Raw genomic sequence first — 15,684 nt, 5'->3', positions numbered from 1 at the left:
ATTCCCGGTGACTACCTCTTGAAGCTTATCAAGAGAATGCCAAGAGTGTTCAAAGCTGTCATCAAAGCAAAAGGTGGCTACTTTGAAGAACCTAGAATATAAGACATAATGTCAGTTGTTTCACACTTTTTTGTTAAGTATATAATTCCACATGTGTTAATTCATAGTTTTGATGCCTTCAGTGTGAATGTACAATTTTCATAGTCATGAAAATACAGAAAAATCTTTAAATGAGGTGTGTCCAAACTTTTGATCTGTACTATATGTATGTGTCTATCTATCTATCTATCTATCTATCTATCTATCTATCTATCTATCTATCTATCTATCTATCTATCTATCTATCTATCTATCTACAACTTTGCCAGTTCAGTGCTTCAGACAAATTAATAAAATATGACTTTAGCTAAATGGAAAATCTTGCTCCGTCACCAACCCCCTCTTCAAGTGCTCAATTTGAACTTTTATTTGCAATTTTTTTTTTCAAGGATTTTTGTGACTTTGTGCTAATAAAATAAGTTGCAAAACAAAATATTAAAAAAAAAGCAATTTTGTTTTTTTCCCTGCAGCACTTTGAAGAATTTTGCACAAAAAATGTCAGTGAATACCACAGGACAAAAAAAAGTGACGACAAAAAAAAGTGACTTCAAAAAATTGCAAATGATAAATTGGGGCCACAGACTTTGTATTGAATCTGTACTTCATTCTGTGCTTTCTTGTCTTCTGCGCTGCACACTTCTCAGACGTCTTTGGAGGGATTGGTGGGATTTCAAATTAAGGGACCTAAAAAAAAATATATAAAAAATTTACTGAGTAAAGTATTATCATTAATAACGACTATTCATTTCCCGAAAGATGTGTTTATATCAAAAGTGACATATAATTTTTCAATTGAGTAGCATTTAACGGCAGAAAAAAGTCGTTATTACTTAATAAATCATTTTTGCAGATCTATAAATTCTCTAACTTGATTTTTGTGTAATGTTTGACTAATCCACAACTCTTACTCTAAAACGCATCACTACACAATGGTTAGTAATCAAACTACTGGTATGACTGTGCAGGTCCTAGGAAAACAATAACATTTTTCTTGTATTGTAGTAATCCGATATGTCAGTGCTGAGAAATCAAGCTTTGAAGCCACATGGAAATTAACCTTGAAGTGCTTGAGGGGCGAGTTCATTAATGCTCCTCCCCAATGCACTTACGGACTAATTTGCATGTGGTTTCAGAGTTCATCTTCTCTGCACTGACACAAGACGTATTATTTTATGGCTGTACTAGGACCTATAATACTCATAGAAGTAGTTACAGGATTAAGCCACATGTGAGGTCTGAGATGTTGTGACTGGAGGGGCCGAAGATGCCAGGACATGGCTGATGAAGACTCCTGAGGCTATGTGCACACGTTGCAGACTTTGCTGCGGATTCGCAGCAGTTTTCCATGTGGTGTACAGTTCAGATTTGGTTTTCCATAGATTTACATGGTAGTGTCCATGGTGCGGAAAATACTGTGCAGAAACGCTGCGTTGTATTTTCCGCAGCATGTCAATTCTTTGTGCGGATTCCGCAGCAGTTTACACCTGCTCCACAATAGGAATCCGCACAAAATCTGCAGGAATTCCGCGGTGCGTTTTACCTGCGAATTTTTCAAAAAAGGTGCAGAAAAATCGGCACCAGATTCCGCAACGTGGGCATATAGCCTGAAGACAGAAGTGGAGAGTGGCTGTGTGGCAGGAGACGTGACTATAAAATGTATATGTGTGTATGTAATGTGCAAATGTATGTAATGTGTGTGTTTATGTATGTAATATATATGTGTGTGTGTGTGTGTGTGTATGCATATGTCGTGGGTTTGTTTTTTTTAATTTGTTTTTTTTTAGCTACGTTTGTTATGCTCTGTATCATGGAAAGACTTGAGAGCGTAATAAAACACATTTTGATTTGATTGGCGTCATTAAAAATGACAACTGGTATTGCAGAAAACAAGCCCTTGGTACACCTATGTCGACATAAAAAAAGTTACGGCTCTTGAAAGAAGAAGGGGAATAAACGCAAAAAAATGGAAACTCTCCTGGTCCTTAAGAGGTTAGTTTGCCACATTTGATAAATCTGGAAGGTTGGCAATGGCTTGCTCGCAGGCTGCACTTTTTTTTCCACAAGTACCTAGATAAAAGACAACGACCTAGATAATAAAACAAACAAGCAAAAAAAACCACTTTGATGCTTCACATCAAAGCGGGTTTTTTTTTTTGTTTTTTTTAAATCTGCAGCCTGTCAATTCTTTCAACATTTCTGCAACATTCACCCATTCAAATGAATAGGAAAAAAAAGGCTCATAAAAATTGCAGGTAAAAAAGTGACACAAAAGTGGCATCTTTCTGCCAACACTCTTAATTTTGGTGCTGAAAAATCTGCTGTAAATATTCCAGATGTGAACATACCCTAAATGCGGCCTTGTATCTCCCAGCTTCATTTATGTTGTGGAAGCCAACTTTGGATACAGTGGCACAAATGTACTATTGAGCCTTATTTTATTGCGCAAATCAATACTTACCATTTTGTAGCGACTGTTGGCCGAGGTGTTATCCATTTACCGTTGACCTCTCGATGAATGTTTGCCGGCGGTGAGAGAAGCTGTCGGCGCTTTTACAAATAATCTCTTATCAGCAGCAGTTTACAGACTATTAAAAGTTTTTACAATGCAGTAGAAAAACCTGGTTACACCTCCAAGAGCTGATCTCCAGAAACGAAACTAAAGAAATCTTCAGGAGGTGAAATCTTCAGGAGGTGACGTCCTCTGTCGTCCACCACTCCGCAGCAGAGGAGCTCTGGTAAGTACATGAAACTTTCTGGGGTCCATAAGGTGACTCCTCGGATCTTGTTAGGCTCTGTTAATATTTCCAGGAAACAAAACTGATCTGTTAAACACTTAAAACATTTTTTCATAAAAACGCACACTTTAGTATTCTTTTTTTTTTTTTTTAACAGATCTTTCTTAACGTTCTGGAGCTGCGCAGTGTTAGAAACCAGATCTGTTAAATATTTCTTATTATTTATTTCCCTTAGACGTTAATGTTTAAGGCTAAGTTCCCACTGGGCGTTTCTGCAGCTTTTTTAAAGTTTTTTTTTTTATTTTTTTACGCAAATTTTCAGCTGCATTTTACACTACCAGTAAACCCTATGAGATATCAGAAATCTCATGCACACATTGGTTTTTTTTGTCAGCAGTATTTTGTGCTTTGCATGTTTTTTGGACATAGAGCGTGTGTGTCACTTCTTTCAGCATTTTTCACCCATTGAAATGAATGGCTGGTGATGGTGAAAAAACGCCAGTATCAGGTTTTGCTGCGTTTTTTTGTGTGCTGAAACCTGATTCTATAGAAAAGGTTTTTTTTTTCAACACTAAACTTTATCAGCATTCACAAGAGACAAATCTAGCAGGTCACAAACACAGCAAAAAAAAAAAAAAAAGCATCAAAACCATAAGAAAAAACAAGGAAATCCTGTTTTTTTTTCCTGCCAAGAGATCAGATTTTGCTGCAGAAAAAAAACACTGAAAAACACCTGGTGTGAACTTGCCCTTAAAAATTAAACTGTGTTTATCCAGTTATTTATTTATTTTTTTAGATCAGGATAAAATAATGTACAAGCAGAAGACGCTTCAAGATATTCTCATACCCTCACTTACTCTCACATACTCCACATACGCTCCTGCTCACTCTCTCGTACTCTCACATACACTCACTCTTGTACTCTCTCTCACTCTCACATACTATCACTCTTTCATACTTTCACTCAGTCTCCTGCTCTCACTCTTTCTTTTTCACTCTCTCTCATATGCCGGAGTCACACGAGATCGTAATACGGACGATAAAAATGCGATAAAAAATTGCATAGCACTCGGCCCAATGTTAATCTATGGGGCAGCTCCTATTATCCGTTGTTTTCTCAGCCGTATTCAGGATCCAAGTGAAATCGCAGCATGCTGCGATTGTCAGCGTATCTCGGCCAAGAATCGCCAATGCAAGTCTATGGGTGCGAGAAAAAATCAGATTACACATGGACCATCAGTGTGACTTGTGAGAAATATGCACCGGTGTTCTATAGAAAAGCCGGTAATTCAGTGCGGTGTACAGTAAAATCACACTGACAGGTTAGAATAGAACAGATAAAATTAATGTCGGTAATTCAATTGCCGGCTTTTGCTATCTCCTTCCCAAACCCAACAGGATATGAGACATGGTTTGCATACAGTAAACCATTTCATATCCCTTATTTTTTTTCATATTCCTCACTACTAATGTTAGAAGTGTCTGTGTGCTAAATTTGGGGGCTCTAGCTGTTATAATAAATGGTTAAATCACAGAAAAACTGGCGTGGGTTCCCGCGCAATTTTCTCCACCAAAGTGGGAAAGCCAGTGACTGAGGGCAGATATTAATTGCCTAGAGAGGGACCATGGATATTGGCCCCCCTGGCTAAAAACATCTGCCCCAGCAACCCCAGAAGAGGCACATCTGTAAGATGCACCTATTCTGGCACTTAGCCTCTCTCTTCCCACTCCCGAGTAGCGGTGGGATATGGGGTAATAAAGGGTTAATATCGCCTTGCTATTGTAAGGTGACACTAAGTCTGGTTAATAATGGAGAGGTGTCAATAAGACACCTATCCATTATTAATCCAATATTAATAAAGGTTTAAAAAAACACACACACACACAGATTAGGAAAAAAGTATTTTAATGAAATAGACACCTGATGGTGTAAATAGTTTATTAAACGCTCAATCCAATTGAAGACCCTTGTCACCTGAAACAAAGTTAAAATAAAAAAACAACAATATCCCATACCTGTCCGGCGTTAGTCAATGTAAATCCATCAGAAGGGGTTAAATAATTTTACAAGCAGAAGCCTGCTAATGCAGCCACCCCTGCCTGTAAAAAGTGGGGAATGAATGGAAAGCAGGGGATCGTAGCTACCTAGACTTGCAGTGCTGCGCCACCTGCTGGCATAAACTCATATGAACTCGAGCGTTGGAATTTTTTCCCTTCCCCATGATGGCACCTAACGTGAGAGATGGTCCCAGCCCCCCAGGAACAGGAAACCTGCATAGGAGATAAAAGATGGGGGCGGCACCTCTCTCCTCAGTTTGGTTTCCTGTTCCTATGGGGAACCTGCGACATCGTCCCAGAGGGATCTCTCTGGAGGTGCCGGTCTGGGGAACGAGGCCCAAGGCGGGAGCAGCTGGCGGCATATACGGCCACGTTACTCACGGTGAGAGCTGCATTTGGTGGCGTCCTTCCCGCGGGGGCTCCCCGGTGTCCTCTCCTGGCTGGAGGCTGGGCCGGGGCAAGAAGCGTGTCCCATCACTAGGCTGGCGCCGGGGTGAATGGATGTACTTCCGGGATCGACCGGAAGTAGCGTCACACGCTGAGGAGAGCGCTGTGCTGATACTCCCGGGAGGAAGGAAGTCAGGGGCGCTCACACCGCTCCCTCCCCTGTGCTATATTAAGAGGCAAGGCACAACCAACAGTGCCGATAGCCTCTTCAACATGGCGGACCCGACTGCAGAATCGTCGGTACTGATGGACGTTCCACAGACCTCCGTGGTAAAGGTCGGTGGGTGAGTGCCTTTGTAAGGCGAACATAACTTATCATTAATACGTTGTCTCTGTATTACATTGTGCAGGGGAGGAAGGTTACAGGCAAGCAAAAAAATGGTCTGCGCACTTTGTGACAGGGCTCTCCCTAAAACTTATCACAAGAGGATTTGTCGCTTGTGTATAGAGAAGACGGTGGCCGAGGAGTCCTCATCACTACTCCAAAATATAAAGTCTGTCATTAGAGATGAAGTAAAGGTCTCGGTAAAGGAGCAAATGAAACAGCATGGGTTGCATAGCGCCGAAAATCCACCTCCCGGACCTGCCAGAGTCTCTGACTTAGAATCAGAAGGCGAACCAGGGGAATTGCCACCTGATGATGATTCAGACTTAGGGTCCCTTTCCACTTGCAAGAGAAAAAACGGTCCGTAATCTGGACCAAAAAAACGGATGTAGAGTATGCGATTGTCATGCGAGTGTTATGCGAGTGCAATGCGATTTTTAATCGCACCATCCGTTTTACATCCGTATGACATCCGTAGGCAATCCGTTTTTTTTCTCTGCAACTATTTTTATACAGTCATTTACAGGACCATTTTACAGTGTTCTATGCCACAGAATGGTAATGTATCCGTAAAAAACGGACAGAATACGGATGTTCCGTATTCCATGCGCTTTTTTCATTCACCCATTGACTTGCATTGGCGAGTCTCGTCCGAGACTCGCAGCAAATCGCAGCATGCTGCGATTTTTTTTTTCTCAGCCGATCCAGATTTTTCTCAGTCCGATTTCGGCTGAGAAAAAAATCGCAAATGAAAAGACACCTATTAAATAACATTGGTCCGAGTGCAATCCGATTTTTTATCGGATTGCACTCGTCCGTTTTCCTCGCAAGTGGAAAGGGGCCCTTAGACTCTTCAGATGAAGAGTGTGGTCGGCCGTATGTACTGGCTGAGGATGTGGGAAAACTACTTAAACTAGTCAGATCCATATTGGGGTTGAAACACCAAAAGAACAAAAAACAACCCAAGATTCTATGTTTAGTAACCTTGAGGTAAAAAAACGCAGAGTTTTTCCATTTCACGATAACGTGTTAAATTTAATTAAAAAAGAATGGAAAAAAACAAATAAGAAAATGTCAGTTCCTCAGGCCCTTAAGGGAAAATATCCATTTGAGGAAGAAGTCTGCGATAAATGGGAAAAAGCACCCAAATTGGACTCGGCTATTGCGAGTACTTCCAAGGGCATAGCGCTTCCCTTTGAAGACATGGGGGTTTTAAAAAATCCCCTTGTTAAAAAGGTGGACGCCTTCTTAAAATCGGCCTGGGAGGCATCTACGTGGGCATTTAAGCCAGGAGTGGCCGCCACTTGTACAGCTCGTGCCATGATTAAGGGGTTAGAGGAGTTGGGTGAGCAAATAAAGGACAAATGTCCAAGGGAAAGACTCCTAGAGGTAATTCCCTCACTTCAAAATGCGGCAGGATTTTTGGCAGATGCCGCCATTGACTCAGTACGTTTTTCTGCCCGTGCATGTGCCCTCTCCAACTCTGGTAGAAGAGCATTATGGCTTAAGAACTGGTCAGCTGACTTTCAGTCTAAAGTCAAATTGTGTGCAGTCCCTTGTGAAGGCCAATATCTGTTTGGCAAAGCACTAGATGAGATTTTAGAAAAGGCTGCTGATAAGAAGAAACACTTCCCGCCTCCCCCCTTCTCAAGGCGGCGATGGTATGATAACCGGCGTTCCTTTCGGGGTTCGGGAAAAACAGGTCGGACCCGTGGATCCTTCCAGATGTGCCAAATCTACTACACCAGGGTCCAGTGTTCCATTCTCAAGTACGCAGTCTACATCTCACTGCCTGGAACTTGAGAGGGGACTCCTGCTAGCTAAGGGTTTCTCAGCTCCGTTAATTTCTACTCTGCTATCTAGCAGGAAAAAAACTACATCCAATAAATATCAGAAAATCTGGGAAAAATTTCTAGAATTCTCAGGGCGTCGTCCATCAACCACCACTCAAAGTCCCAATAAGGGAAGTTTTAGAGTTCCTCCAAAAAGGTCTGGAACGGGGGTTATCTACCAGCACTCTAAAGGTGCAGGTCTCGGCGCTCTATTTGATCAAAAACTAGCTGATCACCCCTGGGTGTACAGGTTCATCCGAGCCTCCATCACAGCCAGGCCATTTAAACCTCGGCCTAAGGTTGCTCCCTGGGATCTAAATTTAGTACTCCAGGCTTTAACCTCTCCTCCTTTTGAGCCTCTTAACTCCATATCAGAAAAATCTCTAACCCTAAAAACGGTTCTCCTGGTGGCCCTGACGTTGGCACGTCGCATTAGTGAGATCCAGGCTATTTCTATTGATCCTCCATACACTACTATCCTGGAGGACAGGGTAATAATCAAAACTGACCCGGCCTTCTTACCGAAGGTGAATTCAAAATTTCATAGGGACCAGGAGATAGTTTTACCCTCATTTTGTGCCAATCCAAAATCCCAGGGAGAACAAACCTTTCATTGCCTTGATGTCAGACGTTGCCTAATCCAATATCTGGAAATTACAAAATCATGGCCGACAGTCTTCAGCCCTTTTTGTTTCCTTTCAGGGACCAAACAGGGATAAAAAAGCCACAAAATCTACTATTGCACGCTGGCTCCGCATGGCTATTGCACTCTCTTATTCATCTGCAGGGCAGTGCCCTCCACTAGGGGTGACAGCGCACTCCACAAGAGCTATCGCCACATCCTGGGCGGAAAGGGCAAACGCGTTGATTGAACAAATTTGTGACGGCGGTATGGTCTTCACCCTCTACCTTCTTCCACCACTATAGGTTAAACTTGGGGCTTTCAAGTCTTGCCTTTGGGAGGAAAGTCTTATAGGCTGTTGTCCCACCCTAGGAGTCTCCTTCTATTTTCTCCTCTCACGTTAGGTGCCGTCATGGGGAAGGGAAAAAATGATAATTACTTACGGGTAATTAGATTTTCCAGATCCATGACGGCATATATATATGTATATGTATATGTATGTATGTGTGTATATATATATATAAAAAAAAATTCTTTATAATATGTATATATGGCAAGAAAAATATGTGCAGAGAGTTAAAATCTGATGGGGAAATGTATTTATGCCTAAGGCAACTATAGTAATAAATGTAATTTTACATTAAACCTGAACTAATAAAGCGGTTACCTTACGTACTCTGTCAACAAACTGAGGAGAGAGGTGCCGCCCCCATCTTTTATCTCCTATGCAGGTTTCCTGTTCCTGGGGGGCTGGGACCATCTCTCACGTTAGGTGCCGTCATGGATCTGGAAAATCAAATTACCCGTAAGTAATTATCATTTTTCTGAATATTTTCTCACACTTGAGTTCATATGAGTTTATGCCAGCAGGGGGCGCAGCACCGCAAGTCTAGGGAGCTACGTTCCCCTGCTTTCCATTCATTCCCCACTTTTTACAGGCAGGGGCGGCTGCATTAGCAGGCTTCTGCTTGTAAAATTATTTAACCCCTTCTGATGGATTCTTATACTTTCACTCAATCTCATACTCACTCTCTTACATTCTCACTTTCAAACACTCACTCTCTCTCATACTCTTTTCTTGCTCTCTTTTATACTCTGATTCTTACTCTCTCATTATTTATTTATATAGCACCATGGTGCTGTACATGTGAAAAGGGGTTACGTACAGGGTTATAGATATCATTTACAGTAAACAAATTTACAGTGATAGACTGGTGCAGAGGGGAGAGGACCCTGTCCTTGCGGACTTACATTCTTCGGGAAAATGGGGAAGAGACAGGAGGTCAGTGTGCTGCAGCTTGGTGAGGCGGCAGCTCGGGTGGTTGGTGAGGCGGCATACTCTCTCTTAGGCCGAAGACACACTGGTGCGAGATACGGCCGAGTCTCGCTGGTTAAAAGCAAGCTGTGGCACCTGCACTCCGGAGCGGAGCGTGCAGCTGCATAGCAATACATGGAGCTGCACGCTCCGCTCCGGAGTGCCGGCGCCACAGCTTGCTTTTAACCAGCGAGACTCGGCCGTATCTCGCACCAGTGTGTCTCCGGCCTTACACTCACTCACGCTCATTCTGTCACTCTCATACTCTCTTGCTCGCACTCTCTTAAGGTATGTGTCCACGTTCAGGATTACATCTGGATTAGCTGTGGATTGAACGCTGTGTACAGCCGCAGCGTTCAACCCGCAGCGTCCAGATGTTACAGCATAGTGGAGGGGATTTTATGAAATCCCGTCTCCACTATGCGTGTGAACACGCATCCGGCGGCCCTGCATTTACCGACATGCGGCGCTTCTTTTTAGAACACAGCATGTCTGTTTACCTTGCGGCGACGCTCTGTCGCCGCAAGGTAAATCACAGGGCCCTATGTATGGGGAGCAAAGATTCTGGATGTGCGCAATGAACACATCCGGAATCACCACGCGTACAGAAGGGGGCGGCGCGGGTTTTCCACTTCGTCCAAAGCGCCGTCATTACGGATGGTGGACACGCACCCTTATACTCGCTCTCATACTCTCACAGTCAAACAATCTTTCTTACTCACTGTCATACACTGACACTCTCTCATGCTCTCTCTTTCTCTTTCATACTCACTCTTTCTCTCTCTCTCTCTCTCATATAGTCTTTCTCTATATCTCTCAAGCCGGAGTCAGACTAAATGTATGGAAAATTGGTCCGAGTCTCCCTGCCGAGAGTCGCACAAGTGTTCTCCGTATGGTCATCCGTGTGCAATGCGTTTGCAGTGCGATGATATGATTGTCTCGCACCTATGTATCCGTATGGCTTTATATTTCTCACTGATTTCCCCCTTTGAATTTAATGGCTCAATGGGCTGAAATGAGGAAAATGTGTGCGGATTTGTCGCAAGTCACACGGATGGTCCGTGTGGTGTCCAAGTTTTTCTCGTATCCTGTTGGAGCCAACATGGACAGTTTATGTATTATAAGAGCAATGAACATTCCTTCAGCTCTTAAGGTACCGTCACATTAAGCGACGCTGCAGCGATAGCGACAGCGATGCCGATCGCTGCAGCGTCGCTGTTTGATCGCTGGAGAGCTGTCACACAGACCGCTCTCCAGCGACCAACTATGCCGAGGTCCCCGGGTAACCAGGGTAAGCATCGGGTTGCTAAGCGCAGGGCCGCGATTAGTAACCCGATGTTTACCCTGGTTACCAGCGTAAAAGTTAAAAAAACAAACAGCACATACTCACCAGCGCGTCCCCCAGCCTCTGCTTCCTGACACTGACTGAGCTCCGGCCCTAACAGCACAGCGGTGACGTCACCGCTGTGCTTTCACTTTCAGTTTAGGGCCGGCGCTCAGTCAGTGTCAGGAAGCAGAGGCTGGGGGACGCGCTGGTGAGTATGTGCTGTTTGTTTTTTTAACTTTTACGCTGGTAACCAGGGTAAACATCGGGTTACTAAGCGCGGCCCTGCGCTTAGTAACCCGATGTTTACCCTGGTTACCAGTGTAAAATATTGCTGGTATCCTTGCTTTTGCTGTCAAACACGGCGATACACGGCGACCTAGCGACCAAATAAAGTGCAGACCTTCTAGCAGCGACCAGCAATTTCACAGCGGGATCCAGATCGCTGCTGCGTGTCAAATACAGCGATATCGCTATCCAGGTCGCTGCAACGTCACGGATCGCTGGCGATATCGCCTAGTGTGACGGTACCTTTACATAACAGCTAAATCCTACATCAAAGACACTGACCATAATGTGATTGCACAGGAAGGCAATTATGTCCTGGGTTGTGAAGTCTTTTGTTCTTTATTGAGAATCTCCTTTGTAGATGGACATTGTGTCTCTAACCTCTTGGACGATACATAACCCCTGTGGTGTTGGGAGTATAAGCTATTGCTCCTGAACTGAACATCTTCTGTTTGCCACACATTCCATGTGGAGGTTAATTACAAGCCATTGTTCTTCAGGAGGACATCTAGTCTCAGGCCTAAATGGAACGCCCTCAGGCCTTTTGACACCAGGACTTTATCCTAAATCCAAGGACACCATCCAGGGGAAAATGATGACCACTGCAAGCGTAATTTCTCATATTACCAGAAGATGATTGGACATTCTACTACAAAGGAGCAAGGGTGGACTCATGGCTTGTATGTGGGTGTGGATGTGTATTGCTTTAGTATATGTGTAAGGATCCGTTAGATTTCTCTATGATACTTGGGGTTGGAGAGCCAGCAGGAAATTGGAACCAACACACCCATCGACTTTCATTGGCGAGTCTCAGACGATATACGCGTACAGTCAGAGCATGCTGCGATTTTGCACGCACGTCAAATACGGCTGAGAAAAAATGACGATGATGCGAGCTGCCCCATAGATTAACACTGGTCGGAGTGCTATGCGATGTTTTCTCACAGAGCACTCGTCCATACCTCCCAACCATCCCGGATCCAGCCGGGATCTTCCTGTCCTGCACACTGTGCTGGTGAGAAGCAGCGGACACGCCCTCTGTCCCCCCCTCTGCTCTCCTTCAGAGCTCAGCTCGTCCTCCTGCTTACTTCCTCCTGGACTGAGGTAATTTCTGCAGCAAAAGCTTAGCAAGAAGATCAGTGAGCTCCAGCAGCCGCAGTTCCTGTGTGCCCCATTGTGGCTGCTCTCTGAGTCCCCGTGTACCTGCATATCATGACGGTCAGTCACAGCAGTGAAGAAGCTGGCACACAGGAGGACTCAGACAGCAGCCAGAATGGAGCATGCAGGACCATGAGGAGAAGACACTATTGTCTCCTCTTTTGCAGGCACAGCACAGTATGGATGTAGCAGAGCTGCGTGTGTGCGGGGTGTACGATGTGGACGGAGCAGAGCCGTGTGTGTCTGCACAAGTACGGAGTGGAGCCGCCTGTGTACGATGTGGATGGAGCAGAGCCGTGTGTGTGTACGAGAAGTACTAAGTGGAGCCGCGTGTGTGCGAGGGGTACGGAGCGGAGTCGCGTGTATACACGGGTACTGAGCGGAGCCGCGTGTGTACGAGGTGGATGGAGCAGAGCCGCGTGTGTACAGATGTACGGAACAGAGCCGCGTGTGTACAGGATGTACGGAGCAGAGCCATGTGTGTACAGGATGTATGGAGCAGAGCCATGTGTGTACGAGGAGGACGGAGCGGAGCTGCATGTGTATGAGGGGTATGGAGCAGAGCTATGGATGTACGAGGTGGACAGAGCGGAGCCGCGTGTGTGCAGAGCAGAGCCATTTGTGTACGATGTGGACGGAGCAGAGCCGCTTGTGTAAGAGGTGTATGGAGGAGAGCCATGTGTGTACGAGGTGAGTGCAGCCATGTGTACGATGTGGACGGAGCAGAGCCGCTTGTGTAAGAGGTGTACGGAGCAGAGCCATGTGTGTACGAGGAGGACGGAGCGGAGCTGCATGTGTATGAGGGGTATGGAGCAGAGCTATGGATGTACGAGGTGGACAGAGCAGAGCCGCGTGTGTGCAGAGCAGAGCCATGTGTGTACGATGTGGACGGAGCAGAGCCGCTTGTGTAAGAGGTGTATGGAGCAGATCCATGTGTGTACGAGGTGAGCGCAGCCATGTGTATGATGTGGACGGAGCAGAGCCGCTTGTGTAAGAGGTGTACGGAGCAGAGCCATGTGTGTAAGATGTGTACGGAGTGGAGCCATGTGTGTATGAAGTGTACGGAGCGGAGCCATGTGTGTACAAGGTGTACGGAGTGGAGCTGTGTGTACTAGGTGGACGGAGCAGACTGTATATAACAGAAGTACTGGGTGTACGCGGCACACGGCGGCGACGAGTGTGATGCTTCAGGTATATAGTCCGCAGTGCAGATACTTGCTGAGTGTGAGAAGCGGGATACCAGTAATAGTAAGAGCATACCTCCCTGCTGTCCCAGATCCAGCGGGACAGTCCCGATTTTGAGACTCTGTCCCAGCAGGGATCTTACTTTTCCCAAAACTGCACTGAGAATCAGCCACCCCCCCTCTTCTTGCTTCCATGCACCCCATCCTCGCCCTCCCAGAGAGACCCACTGCAGCCGCTCACTGCTAATAAATCCCAGCAATGACGTCGCTCCATCCCCCCCCAAAAAAGCCCCCTGTGAGTCCCAGACCATGTGACAGGCACTGTCATGTGATCTGACTTTAACAGGTAATCGCCGAGCAGAACTGCTGGAGCTGCCTGCGATAAAACTGCCCGCAACCGTGTGGTGCCTGTTAGCTGCAAATCGGAAGGGTCAAGGGTCTCTGCAACACAGAAACAGGTGAGGAGCAAGCGGGGCGGCTCTGCACACCGTTGTGTACCCGCGGCTCAGTGCTGACAGCGGTGAGCACCGGCTCCCGCACATCACTGGGCAGCTCGTTATATGAGGTCACACTGAGCAGAGCTCAGTTTGCTCATGCCGAGGTGCAGTGTCCTTGACATTGTGCAGGAGGAGCAGTTATGTGAGGTGCAGGGCACTACTTGTCCCAGCCATGCTGCAGATGGGGAATGGGTGTATGATTGTGTTTGGACCCAAGTCATTGCAAAGGCTGTGCCACCTAATCATGTACAGAGGCAGGCTTAGGGGTGACAGTCACAGAATATAGGTTCTGTCCAATGTGATGATGATGATGATGACGGCACAGAGCCCAGTTTATGTCCAATGTGATAATAGTGATTATTGCACAGAGCCCGGGTCCTGTCCATTGTGATCGTGATCATGGTTATTGCACAGAGCCCAGGTCCTGTCCAATGTGATCGTGATGATGGTTATTGCACAGACCCCAGGTCCTGTCCAATGTAATGATGATGACTGCACAGAACCCTGGTCCTGTCCAATGTAATGATGATGACTGCACAGAACCTAGGTCCTGTCCAATGTAATGATGATGACTGCACAGAACCCAGGTCCTGTCCAATGTAATGATGATGACTGCACAGAACCCAGGTCCTGTCCAATGTGATGATGATGACTGCACAAACCCAGGTCCTGTCCAATCTGATGATGACTGCACAGAGCCCCAGGTCCCAACAGACATGACGATGATGACTGCACAGAGTCCCAGGTCCCAACAGACGTGACGATGATGACTGCACAGAGCCCAGGTTCCAACAGATGTGATGATGAGAATACTGTGCAGAACTCGGTCAAACCTCCAAGCCGTCCCGAATCCAGCGGGATAGTCCGGAATTTGAGACGCTGTCCCAGTCGGGATCTTACGTTTCACGCACTGCACTGAGGTTGTGGGTCACATGACTGCGATAAGTCAGAACTTGTCTAGTCGGGAACCTGAACTCCGCCCCCTCTAGTGACGTCACTTACCTATTTATGCTCATCCTAAAGCTGCAGGAGCTCAGAGTCACTGATGAGGAGTCTTCATTCTCCTCACACGGTGCCCGGTCTGCCCATCCTGTGGCATCTGTCTCTGTTACCGGGGGTGCTGTGTAGTTACCGGAGCCACTCCTGACGCGCTCCCTCCTGAAATGAAGATGCTTACAACCTGGAGTGAGGTGTGTGGACGTGTCCAGGGTCACGTGGTGTAAACATCAGTGTGGTTTTATCACAGATTCCTAGCACAGCATGCAGTGTCAGTAATCTGTGGTAAAACTACCACTCCCCGCATGCAGTGTCAGTAATCTGTGGTAAAACTACCACTCCCCGCATGCAGTGTCAGTAATCTGTGGTAAAACTACCACTCCCCGCATGCAGTGTCAGTAATCTGTTGTAAAACTACCACTCCCCGCATGCAGTGTCAGTAATCTGTGGTAAAACTACCACTCCCAGCATGCTGTGCTTGTAATCTGTGATAAAACTACTACTCCCAGCATGGTATAACAAACTACTCCCAGCATGGTAAAAACTACTGAGTAGTAATCATGTATCCCTGACACACCATGCTAGGAGTAGTAGATATATCACAAATTACTGACACTGCATGCTGGGAATAGTAGTTTTATCATGTATTACAAGCACAGCATGCTGGTAGTAGTAGCTTTACCACAGATTACTGACATCGCATGCTGGGAGTAGTAGTTTTATATATAGTGTACAGGGTATATGTACAGAGGGAGGTGAATAGTGTGAGGAGACAGTATGGGGGGAGAAAAGTGAGTGGGCACT

At 45.7% G+C, this 15,684-nt stretch overlaps 1 long non-coding RNA gene across 3 annotated transcripts; it reads right to left on the bottom strand.

Annotated features, from left to right (window-relative positions):
* Positions 1 to 239: 239 nt before the first annotated feature.
* On the bottom strand, positions 240 to 15,062 carry LOC143764349 (uncharacterized). Of its 3 annotated transcripts, none has more exons than XR_013213160.1 (3): positions 14,887 to 15,062; positions 2,558 to 2,891; positions 240 to 783 (listed from the first exon to the last, which is right to left on the bottom strand). It is a non-coding gene; the product is annotated as an uncharacterized LOC143764349 (long non-coding RNA). The 3 variants fall into 3 exon arrangements; XR_013213159.1 differs by lacking the exon at positions 14,887 to 15,062 and adding an exon at positions 12,008 to 12,141; XR_013213161.1 differs by lacking the exon at positions 14,887 to 15,062 and adding an exon at positions 10,824 to 10,886.
* Between the last annotated feature and the right edge of the window lie 622 nt (positions 15,063 to 15,684).

This window comes from Ranitomeya variabilis, chromosome 4 (genome assembly GCF_051348905.1).
Source record: "Ranitomeya variabilis isolate aRanVar5 chromosome 4, aRanVar5.hap1, whole genome shotgun sequence".
Classification (NCBI taxonomy): domain Eukaryota; kingdom Metazoa; phylum Chordata; class Amphibia; order Anura; family Dendrobatidae; genus Ranitomeya; species Ranitomeya variabilis.
The sequence above is the reverse complement of the archived record's forward strand: the minus strand, read 5'-3'. Positions and strand labels throughout refer to the sequence as shown.